At 45.5% G+C, this 8282-nt stretch overlaps 1 long non-coding RNA gene across 1 annotated transcript; it reads right to left on the minus strand.

Annotated features, from left to right (window-relative positions):
• LOC109316111 lies at positions 1–7537 on the minus strand. Its single transcript, XR_002102698.1, has 3 exons — positions 7523–7537; positions 6642–6650; positions 1–161 (listed from the first exon to the last, which is right to left on the minus strand). It is a non-coding gene; the product is annotated as an uncharacterized LOC109316111 (long non-coding RNA).
• Positions 7538–8282: the final 745 nt, after the last annotated feature.

Genomic DNA, 8282 nt, shown 5'->3' on the forward strand with positions numbered 1-8282 from the left:
TGACTGGCCTGTAGTTCCCTGGATCCTCCATCTTCCCTTTCTTAAAGATGGACACTATATTTGCCCTTTTCCAATCAACCAGGACCTCCCCCGATTGCCGTGAGTTTTCAAGGATAATGGCCAGTGACTCTTCAATCACATCAGCCAACTCCCTCAGCACCCTCAGATGCATCACATCTGGCCCCAATCAACTTGTACACATCAAGCTTTTCTAAACAGTTCCTAACCTGTTCTTTTGCCACTGTCATCTGCTTATCTTCTCCCCAAACTGGACTGTGAGGTGCAACAGTCTGGGAATCAACCTTGCTGATGAAGACTGAAGTAAAAAAGACATTGAGTACTTCAGCCTTTTATACATCCTCTGTCACTAAGTTGTCTCCCCCATTTAGTAAGGAACCCACACTTTCCCTAATCTTCCTCTTGTTGCTAATACATTTGTAGAAATCCTTCTTGCTAACCTTCATGTCCCTTACTAGCTGCAACTCCAATTGCACTTTGGCCTTCCTGACTTCATCCCTGCATGCCCGAACAATATTCTTATACTCCTCCCAAATTGTTTGTCCAAGCTTCCACTTCTTGTAAGCTTCCTTTTTATGTTTTTTTGTGTTTAAGATCACTGAAGAGTTTTTTGTTAAGCCAAGCTGGTTACCTGCCATATTTGCTATTCTTCGTGCACATCGGGATGGTTTGTTCCTACACCTGCAGTATGGTTTATTTCATAGAATCATAGAAGTAGGGTTGGAAGGGACCTTGTAGATCTTCAAGTCTTACCCCTGCCCGGGCAGGAGAAAAAACTGGGCTCAAATGATCCCAGCTAGGTAGGCATCAAGCCTCCTCTTAAAGACCCCCAGGGTAGGAGCCAGCACCACTTCCCTTGGAAGTTGGTTCCAGATCCTAGCCGCCCTAACTGTGAAGTAGCTCTTACGGATGTCTAATCTAAACCTACTCTCCAACAACTTGTGGCCATTATTCCTTGTTATGCCAGGGGGCACTAGGGGAAACAAGGTCTCTCCCAAAACCTTCTGGTCCCCCCTAGTGAGTTTATAGATGGTCACCAGGTCCCCCCTCAGCCTTCTCTTGTGAAGGCTGAACAGGTTCAGGTCCCACAGTCTCGCATTGTAGGGTCTGCCCTCTTGTCCCTGGATCATGTGGGTGGCGCTCCTCTGGACCCTCTCAATGTTGTCCACATCCCTCCTGAAGTGGTGCACACAGAACTGGACACAGTGCTCCAGCTGTGGCCTGACCAGTGTTGCATAGAGGGAGAGAATCACCTCCTTGGCCCTGCTAGAGATGCACCTGTGGATGCACGACAAAGTCTGGTTAGCCCTGCCAACTGTGACTTTGCATTGTCGGCCCATGTTCATCTTGGAGTCAATAATGACTCCAAGATCCCTTTCTGCCTCCATGCAACACCACCTATGCAGCCATGCATTGATCTGCAGGATGCATCCATTTCAGGGCCCTTCCCCTTGACTGGAAGGATTGAGAACATGACCTGTGCCTCTGTCCCCTTTATCCTTACACCCAGAGCCTTCTAGTCACTCTTGATCTGCTCAGCGTCATCCCTAGCAGTATCATTGATGCCCACATGGATGAGCAGCATGGGGTAGTTTCATAGTAGCTAGGGTCAGGAGGGACCTGAAAAGATCATCTAGTCTGACTCCCTGCCACAGGCAGGAATGAATGCTGGGTTCACAAGACCCCAGACAGGTGATCATCCAACCTTCTCTTGAATTTGCCCAAAGTAGGGGCAAGGACCACTTCCCTGGGAAGTTGGTTCCAGATTTTGGCCACCCTAACTGTAAAAAACTGCCTTCTGATCTCCAACCTCTAAACCTATTCTCCATCAGCTTATTACCATTGTTTTTTGTCACCCCAGGTGGTGCTGGGGAGAAAAGGGCTCTACCTATTTGCTGTTGATCTCCCCCAGTGAGTTTGTAGGCAGCCACCCGGTCCCCCTTCAGCCTCCTCTTGCTGAGGCTGAACAGGTTCAGGTCCCTCAGTCTCTCCTCATAGGGCCTGTCCTGCTGCCCTCTCACCAAGCAGTTGGCCCTTCCCTGAACTCTCTCCAGGCTGGCCACATCCCTCTTGAAGTGCGGCCTGACCAAAGTCGCATAGAGGGGGAGTATCACCTCTCTGGACCAGCTTGAGATGCATCTTTGGATGCCTGACAAGGTATGGCTGGCCTTGCTGGCTGCAGTCTGGCATTGGCGGCTCATGTTCATCTTGGAGTCAATAATGACTCCAAGATCCTGTTCTGCCTCTGTGCTTTCAAGAGGAGAACTCCCCAGCCTGTATGTATGCTGTGGATTCCTTCTCCCAAAGTGCAGCACCCTGCATTTGTCTACGTTGAACCCCATCCTATTCTCATCTGCCCACATTTGTAGTCTGTCTAAATCTGTTTGCAGCCTCTCTCTCCCTTCAAGTGTGTCCACCTTGCCCCACATCTTAGTGTCATCAGCAAACTTGGACAGCGTGCTTTCCAGCCCCTCATCCAAGTCACTGATGAAAATGTTAAACAGTGAGGGCCTGAGGACTGATCCCTGGGGTACCCCACTGCTCACATCTCACCAGGTTGAGTACAACCTGTCCACCACTACTCTCTGGGTGTGCCCTGTCAGCCAATTTTTTACCCATCCAACTGTGTAGGCATCAATGCCAGTCGCTTAATTTATTGATGAGGATGGGGTGAGAAACAGTGTCAAAGGCCTTCTTAAAGTCTAAAAGACTACGTCCACGGCGATACCATCATCCAAGGATTTAGTCACCTGGTCATAAAAGGCAACCAGGTTCGTCAGGCAGGACCCGCCTTTGATGAACCCATGCTGATTGCCCCTGAGCATGATCTCCCCTGCTGGCCCCCCACAGATGTGCTTGTTGATGATTCTCTCCAAGATCTTCCTGGGCACCAAGGTGAGGCTTACGGGCCTATAGTTACTTGGGTCCTCCCTCCTCCCTTTCTTGAAAATTGGGACCACATTAGCCAGTTTCCAATCCCCCAGCACCTGGCCAGATGACCACGAATGCTCATACAGCCCGGCCAAGGGCTCAGCAATGACCTCAATACTCTTGGATGGAGGGCATCTGGACCTGCAGATTTAAAAATGTCTAGCCTTTCTAGAAGATCCCTAAATACCTCTGCACTGACTGAAGTCCTGGCAGAGCTATCCCCGAGATTGTCCCTACCTCTGGTAGGTGGGTTGTCCCGGTCCCTGTCCAGGAAAACAGAGGCAAAGAAACTGTTAAAAAAGATCAGCTTTGTCTGGCATAGCCACAAGATTACTGTTTGCATCTTGCAGGGGGCCTACACTGCCTGGTACCCTCTTCTTGCTCCCAATGTACTTGAAAAGGGAGTTCTTGTTGTCCTTAATCCTGGACGCTAGCCTGAGTTCCATCTCTGCCTTGGCCTTCCTAATAGTCCTCCTACACTCATGGGCTGAGGAGGAGTACTCCTCCTTGGTGATAGCTCCTCCCTCTGGATAGTAGTCAGAGGGCTGGACAAGTCTCAGTAATCCTTCCATGACATCTTGGATCCAGGCTCCACGTATGCAAGACCTCCTGGGACAACAGGTCAGTCCAGCAGATGGATCCCTCCATCCTCTGCAAAAGGAAGTCTCCAACCATCACCCCCTGTCACTTCCTTTTCATGGCAATGGTCTCGGTCCTCCCCACCTTGGGGATTTCTGACCTGGCCTCTTCCACCAATGGAATATGCTCCTCTTCCTCTGATGCTAGAACTCCGTATCTGTTCTGCAGACAAGCCACTGCATGTGGGGATGACTACTACTTGTTGCCAGAAGATACAAGCTTCTAACTTCCACCTTCCTGGGAGTCCATGCCCTCTTCCTTTTCTAGCACCACCTCGAGCAGTCCTTCCTCCACTGTCCTAGAGATTTCCTCCAGAATGGAATTGATGAAGTCCTTATGATGGCAGATGTTTCAGACCCTTGCTACCTCTTCCTGTAGCTCTCTTGCCTTCTCTCTGAGGGAAACCACCAGAAGGCCCCACTCACATTGAGGGAACTCCCCCACCTGGCTGACACTGGAAGGAATCTGCAAGCCAGAGTCTGCACAGTACCAAACCAGGACCTGGGTGGTAACATCAATGGTGTACAGTCCTGCCTGGACAGACAGCTCACAGGTGGAAGCAGAAGAGCTAGATGTGGCAGTGGCTCTGGGATTACTACATCCTCCAGTCATGTCTCTGGGTCCACTAATTTGCTGCCTCTCACTTCTTGCCTAAAAAAACTTTTTGCCTCATCATAAAAAACAAACAAACCAGGTTATGTCCGTTTCAGCAGCTACAAAATTCTTTGTCTGCCTAAAACAAACCCCTTAGCACCTAAACTTATGCTTCCACATATGCCCAGAAGCAGGGTACTTCAAGCATCTAGATGTTTAACTCCTTCCTAAACTCTGTTGTAATCCAGAATGGAGCTAAAGAGGTGCTCAGTCTCTAAATTCCCAAAGAAGCCCAATTCATTAGCCAGACTCAGTCTACTGAGTATTTCCAGTAGCAGTTTATACAGAGCAAGGGTCCAGTTCACCCAGGTGGAGATGACTGGCTAGAGCAGAGTCCCTGACAGGCTCCTGTGTCTCAGCTCCACCTTTCTGAACACTCCCAACATGGAGCTAAGCACAGTGAGAGCACCCACCATCATCACTTTCACTCAAAAATACAGCTGAAGAAGATGAAGGTTATGGCAGCATTCTCCCTTTGCATATTACTCTAGTTGTGAGAGAACTTATCACCTAAAGTCTGCCATGTGGGTCTTCTACCTGAAGGTGGGAGAAATGTGTATAATTCCTTCAGAGTGAGAACGACACTAAAATGAGGTTACCCATATTGTAGAAGAGTGCTTTAACCATCAAGCTATTATATGGACATTGTGAACAGACTCATGACTGCAGTTTTTAATGAAAGTGACTGTGGCTGCTATGGTTTTTACAAAGCACAGTCCTGCATGTGTGTGTTAGGTACCTAGAATGCCTAGAATTCAGAAGCAGAATTAAGGTGCCTAGGGAATTTTGATGGCAAAAACTTAGTTGTTAAAGGTTCACAGAGGAGCTGTTGAGGTTCTTACATTTGGATTCAGGCACCTAAATTCCACCTAAATCCTATTTTTGGCATCTAAGTCTTTGTGTCTCTAGGCCATGAGTGACTTGTGCCTCCTGAATCTGTGGGGGCACCCACAGAAACCGCCAACTCTGTCCGGGGGGGCAACAGCCCTACCAACAGCATCAGTGTCAGCCGTCAGGGGGGGCACTGGCCCTGTCGGGGGGCACATGCACCCCCTACCAGTCACCTATGCTCTGGGCTGAAGTGAAACATCCATAAACAACAAAGATAATGCATCACAAGATACATACCATATATTTATGTGTTTTCCTGGAAGATGCACTGCTTACAATCTGCAACTGTGAGTAGAGTTAGCTATGAAGCACAACAGTTTAAACTGCAAACTCCTCAACCATTTGACTAGATAGTGTCTTAGACAGCATGCTAGAATCTGAACAGCTTCCCTTAATAAGTTGAAATGCCTTTAGCAGGCTGGAGCAGTTTTTCAGTCCCTTGGAGTATCATGTCCCCATTTTTGCCGTGGAAATTTCCTCCTATAATTGTATGTCAGAAAAAAGAAATAAGATTTATTCCAGGTGAATTGAGGGAGTTAGCCATAAAACTCTCATTATTTTCATTGGGAGTTATATTAGCCAGGATTTGTGTAGCCTCCATCTTCCCCACTTCACCCTAATCCACTGACCCATTTGTCTCATCTACCATGTGTTGTTTTTTGGTTTGTAAATTTTGGGGGGCAAAAACAGTCATTTTCTATTTGTAACATGTAGCACAGTGGGACACAACCTGTTTAAGATCTCTAGGCACTACTTTAATATAAAAGTTAAATAATAATAATCAGCTTTAACTTATTAAATGGAGATGCAGAGCTCTGGATCTCTTCCTGGCACTAGTGAAATTGTCCTACTGACAATTGTTGGAATGACATTCCAGAAAATGAGCTGTGACTTAGGGTAATTAGTTTAATCTAGTTCTTCACATAAATTAGTATAAAGACTGATATAACCCATCACAGAGAAGCAGAAGACAATAATAATAATAATGATAGATTTTCCCCTTCTTGGTGGAGTTGTAGAAGAAATAGTTTGCAACTCAGTACAAAAATAGAACTGAAAAAGCCCTCATTTAGGTGTGACCCTTCAGTTGACACTAACCTTTAAGTATGAATACTAAATAAGGAAAACAAGATGCTGCAAACCTTCCGGTGTGAATTCAGAGTGGAGGATCATCTTGATACAAAGCTTAAGGTGTGAAACAAAATCAGGATATTAGTCACCACTAATTATTATTTTACAATGCACACCTTTGAACAACTTCTTTCACAAACTGCTTATCTAGTTATGTGCAACATATCTTGGCTGTAATGGCATCCATTATAGATAGAAGGAACATCATCCTATCATGGAAAGGAAGTTAAATGGACTCTCCTTTTACCTAAGCTTTATACTCAAGTGCCCAAACGCAGGCAGGCATTCACTATCTATGTAGTATTTGATTGCCAAACGGCTTAAAATAATCACCAAACAGCTATTTATTAGTGAAGCTTCAGAACAACTTCATGGACCTTGGTCATCTTCCATGCAACAGAAGACAATCCTGGATGTGCCAGAGACAGGCATCAGAGTGTTGTGTAGCAGAGTAAATAATAATTGCAATAACTGTAACATTCAAGCCAAAAGTGTTTCTCCACTACAAACAACAATTCAGGCACACGGACTATTTTTTGCAAGTTTGTCTCATTTTTCATGCACCAGGATGAGTGAAACCAGTTTGGACAATCACTGTTTGCACTTCAAATCAAGCTTCTTTTGAGAATCAGGAAAGCTGAGGTAACTAATCTTTCAATTCTATATTTAATGCGAAGAGAAAAGCATGTGAAAGAGAATGGATTCACAGGATTTCCAACATGGAGAGATGCAGAAGTTACCAATATCTCATGAGAGGTCCTGTCTTTCCAAAATGTCCACTTCAGTTTATAGAGCTGAGCAGTTCAGAGAAGTATCTGAACTGAACTTTTAGTCACTTACCTTACTCAAATCACCAACCTGTTGTGGTTTGTCTAACATAATTGTTTCTGAAGCACCTGTATGTTCATTTAATTCATGAAAGTAGTGCTGTGAATTTTCACAAATTTGAGTCAATAATAATTAGTTTCTATCTTATACAGATGATGTAAAAGAAAATGTAATGGTATACAAGGACAGGCATTTGAGAAGGAGCATCATTTGGTGATTAGAGGAATGGTCTCCAATCCATGGTTTGGGGGCAACTTGTTGCTCGTGCGACCTTCTGATGTTCCTTAGAAAATCAAAAAGTTAAAGGTGAGGTTGATAGGGAGCGCAGGGTATGATGTTTCCCACTGCCTGCCATTTGCTCAGTACAACATCTTTACGAAGGCATATAAGAAAATGAGATTGATGCTTAACATTCAGAAGACTAAGGTACTCCATCAACAAACTCTTAATAAGCAGTCTCCAACTATGGTAATTCAGAATCATAGTGAGACTGATTACTGAATGTTTCCTGTACCTTGAAAGCCATCTTTTGCAGAAGGCTGACATCAGTGAAGAAATCCGACATCACCTCAGATGTGCAAGTGCAGCCTTTGGACACCTGAAGAAATGGGTGTTTAAAGATCGCCACATTGGATCTGAAACTAATCTCAGTGTTTATCAAGCCATTATGTTCACCACCTTACTATACAGAGCTGACACGTGGACAACATACAGGACACACCTCAAGTCATTGGTGAAGTACCATCAATGCTGCTTGAGGAAGGAAGATCCTTCAAATCCAATGGGAAGACAAAACACACTAACATTAGCATCCTCTTGCAAGTAAACACCCAAGCATTGAGGCAATGATCATCTGACATCAATGTTACTAAGCCAGCTGTGTCATCTGGATGTCTGACTTCAGACTCCCAAAGCAAGTTTTATTCTCTGAGATCGGTCAAGGCATACGCTCAAGAGGAGGGCAGAGAGAGTGCTTCAAGGATGTCTTTAAGGCCGACATGAACAAATGCAACATTGACATCAACTCCTGGGAGACTATCACCCAGGACCACCCCAAATGGAGGAAGAGTCTGCTACAAGGATCTCAGTACTCTGAAACCTTATGATGACAACAGGAGACAGAAAAGCAGGAGCAATAGAAACAGCATTTTCTGGACTGAATCAGGAATTGGAGCCACCCACCCCACAAG

The sequence above is a fragment of the Crocodylus porosus genome, unplaced genomic scaffold (genome assembly GCF_001723895.1).
Source record: "Crocodylus porosus isolate Cpor-Errol unplaced genomic scaffold, CroPor_comp1, whole genome shotgun sequence".
NCBI classification, from domain to species: Eukaryota; Metazoa; Chordata; order Crocodylia; family Crocodylidae; genus Crocodylus; species Crocodylus porosus.